This window comes from Pseudophryne corroboree, chromosome 3, assembly GCF_028390025.1.
Source record: "Pseudophryne corroboree isolate aPseCor3 chromosome 3, aPseCor3.hap2, whole genome shotgun sequence".
NCBI lineage: Eukaryota > Metazoa > Chordata > Amphibia > Anura > Myobatrachidae > Pseudophryne > Pseudophryne corroboree.
This window is the reverse complement of record NC_086446.1, coordinates 616,105,287-616,105,878: the sequence shown is the minus strand read 5'-3', so window position 1 is coordinate 616,105,878 and position 592 is coordinate 616,105,287. Positions and strand designations below refer to the sequence as shown.

General features: G+C 42.7%; 1 pseudogene; it reads right to left on the bottom strand.

The window, feature by feature from the left end:
• Nucleotides 1-262: 262 nt before the first annotated feature.
• On the bottom strand, nt 263-380 carry LOC134897126 (5S ribosomal RNA; annotated as a pseudogene).
• Nucleotides 381-592: the final 212 nt, after the last annotated feature.

Below are 592 nucleotides of genomic sequence, written 5' to 3'. Positions count from 1 at the left end.
TGATGGGAATGAATTCCTCGTGTGAAAAATCCTGAATTGGATTGTTCTGCGCAACCAATGTGTGCTATGCTATCCTGTTATAATGGTTCACCACTGTCACAGGTCTACTGTCTATATAAGCAATTTAAGTACCATACCTAACTGTCCAGCATTGTGTAGTTAGAAAACATTCATATAAACCGCCAAAGGTTGGTATTGAGAAGGAATACAGCAATAGAATGAATCTGCTGTCAATGTTAGACCAGAGTGTCCCCAAATCTCCAGCCTACTAAACCAAGTATTCCCAGGTGGTCTCCCGCCTGGTACTGACACGGCCCTATACTGTATAGCTTCCAAGATCGGATGAGATTGGGCACATGTAGTATGGTATGATAGTAGGTCACAGGAGTCTTAATTGGCTCCTCTCCAGAATCATTGATGAGAGTTCGTGAAAAAATGGAGAAAAGAAGAGAAGAGTAAGAAAGGGATCTGCTGTTGGTGTTAAGCAGTGTGGTAAGCCTACCAGTTGGGAAACTGCCGTAGGTAAGGACACTGGATCACCAATGAGAGTCCCTGAAAGGAAATGTAGAATTGTCTCCTATTATGACCTGTT